Source organism: Sitophilus oryzae, unplaced genomic scaffold (genome assembly GCF_002938485.1).
Source record: "Sitophilus oryzae breed Bouriz unplaced genomic scaffold, Soryzae_2.0 scaffold_172_pilon_pilon, whole genome shotgun sequence".
Lineage (NCBI taxonomy): Eukaryota > Metazoa > Arthropoda > Insecta > Coleoptera > Curculionidae > Sitophilus > Sitophilus oryzae.
In genome coordinates this window covers 7,310,673-7,313,668 of record NW_022146424.1, presented here as the reverse complement: position 1 = coordinate 7,313,668, position 2,996 = coordinate 7,310,673, and the positions used below count along the sequence as shown (strand labels likewise).

Here is a 2,996-nt window from a genome sequence, read left to right as displayed (position 1 = left end):
ATGTTTTTTGACTCATTTCACTGACAGACGTGATGAGATTATTATTGTAATTTATAGATCCAAACGTTTTTTGAAAAAATAATGTATTTTAAAGTTATTTCCTAGAGTTTGGTTTGGCCTTCTATATTTTGGTATTTGTCTACTAATAAATAATATCTTATTTTGTATTTCGATGTATGGAAATCCGCAAGTTTTGTATCTGAAGCCGCAAAGAAATTTCGCTCTATAGTGAGAAAAATGTTATTATATCTTTTTAGACGTGTAGAATTACAAAATTTCTTATTTCAGATGTTCTAAATGTGAGTGCATGTCAAAAATTTAAATATATACTTGAAATATTTCATGTTATATGCTTTGACATTTTTTGGAAGTAAACAAATATTGAAGAAAGTGTTGTGCCTTCACAGAATTTAAATTGGCATTAGGAATAGATTTCCTTGATTTAGTAATGATATTGCTCATAGAAATTGATAATGTGAAGAATAACAATACAGGAACATAGAATAACAAGAAAGAAATTCTAGCAACAAGTTAGGTTATGAGATAAATTTTATTTATATAGTTTGTTTAAAGAGTTTAGTTTGAAAAAAAGGTAAAACAATTATTATTGTCCAGGTCATATTTGATAACTGTTGTTAATTGATAACATATTACAGGGACACAGTAAAAAGACAAAACATTTAGAAAGAGAAATGTTTGCAATGGATATTAATAAATTCTAGCCAATTTGTACGATGTACAATGCAGGCAATATTTCTGCCTCCTAACGCACTATTCGCGTAAAAGAAGATGTGGGTATTGTATTTATACCTAGGTAGTTAATGATACATGGAATATATTTCTATATTATTGCAATAACGATGTCTTTATGTTGTATTTTTTTTAGAACAGATTTATTATTAGTTGGCTAGTGTGTTAGTAGGATAGCCATTGGTAGTTATAAAGTATGAAGTCGTCAGGTATTAATAATAGGAATTGATCAAAGCTTATACATTTATTGTGATATTTATATTGTGAATTTAAGTAGTTAGAGTTTTGGTTGTTTAATAAACGAATTAATGTGCTTATTGTGTATCTAATTAAAAGAACAATGAAAAGTTGAATACCATAGGGGTACGTATGTTATACAAAGAATTTGCATCAACATTTTTTTGGTTATATACTTGTACTGATATTTGTTTCTTGAACTAAAGAATTATACAGTACCTACTACACAATATAATAATCTGCAGCTACATAGGTAGGTAGCTGTTGGTAATTAAATTTTTTATCTAATATAATATCTAACATCAGAAATATTGTTAATTATCAACTATAAACAACTAAGAACTAGAATTATCAACTATAAACACAATATAATATACTGTATCTTAAGCAATATGTAATTATTTAACAATTATTTTTTTTGGGAAATAAAAACTGGTACTAAATTCTTTTTGACTATTTAATTTCTAAGTCACAAATAATGGTGGACAAATAGCAAGAAAATTATACAAGTAAAACATAATTTTAACTTATTTCTCTAATGGAATTTTGGTATTGATCTACTTAGTAGGATATGCAGTTTATCATATTTTTGAATATTTATATTCAATATTGTTCAGGAACAGCCCAATTACTCTGAAAAAAAAATATATGGTCAAATTCTTTGAAAAGAAACTTTTAAAATCAGTAATGATAAAAAAATATATAATTGTTGTATAGCAGAACCAGGGGACACAGAATTAGGGGAATTAACAATAGATTATTAAAAACTGCCTTCTCTTAAAAAAGTAGTATTATATGCACTTAGAAAGACTATAAAGGATATAAGTACACATAGAAAGAAAGTAAGTATCTATACTACTGATATATATATTATATATATATATATATATATATATATATATATATATATATATATATATATATAACTATATATGAATACGATACCTACAGTATACAATATTACTAGTATAAAAATAACAGCACAGTCGGCACACTTTAAAATAAAAAGCAGCATAATATTCAGGTATGTATCTAAGTAAAATTTTCTCAAAAATATTAGAATATGAAATAAATTGCAACTAAATTTTAATTAATAAACATAAACAAATAAAATTGTCAGTGTTATTAAAACTTTATGCAAATATATGTTACCTTAATACTTTGTCTTTAATCCTACTCTTCTGACATGGCTTTTCAAACTAATATTTATGAACTTTTGTTTCCATATTAATTTCAATACATTTGAATAAAACTGGAAAAATAATCAATATTGGCACTTGAAATTTTAATTTCTTATGTCCTTAAATTATTTATATCCTGTTATACATAATACTTACATAAATATTCAATTTAAAAATAGATCAGCACTTGAAAGAGTGAATATAAAATAGTATATTATCAATTTCTATGAGCAATATCATTACTAAATCAAGGAAATCTATTCCTAATGCCAATTTAAATTCTGTGAAGGCACAACACTTTCTTCAATATTTGTTTACTTCAAAGGGCAAAGGGTATAACTTGAAATATTTCAAGTATATATATTTTAATTTTGACATTAAGCACTCACATTTAGAACATCTGAAATAAGAAATTTTGTTATTCTACGCGTCTAAAAAAAGATATAACATTTTTCTCACTATAGAGCAGAAATTTCTTTGCGGCTTCAGATACAAACTTGCGGATTTCCATACATCGAAATACAAAATAAGATATTATTTATTAGTAGACAAATACCAGAATATAGAAGGCCAAACCAAACCTCTAGGAAATAACTTTAAAATAAATTATTTATTCAAAAAACGTTTGGATTTTGGATCTATAAATTACAATAACAATCTCATCACATTTGTCAGTGAAATGAGTCAAAAAACATAGGTTACCGTCAATTTATATGTTTTCAATTTCAAATACTCGACGCCCATTGGTCGTGACGAAATCGTCTTCCTCGACAAAATACGGCACGTTTTTTTTGGGCCAGTCGAATATCCTTATTCTATATATCCTTG

The 2,996-nt window shown here is 25.7% G+C and overlaps 1 long non-coding RNA gene across 1 annotated transcript; it reads left to right on the top strand.

Annotated features, from left to right (window-relative positions):
• The first annotated feature begins 358 nt into the window (after positions 1-358).
• Positions 359-1,067, top strand: LOC115881711. Its single transcript, XR_004050075.1, has 2 exons — positions 359-814; positions 887-1,067. It is a non-coding gene; the product is annotated as an uncharacterized LOC115881711 (long non-coding RNA).
• The last annotated feature ends 1,929 nt before the right edge of the window (positions 1,068-2,996 follow it).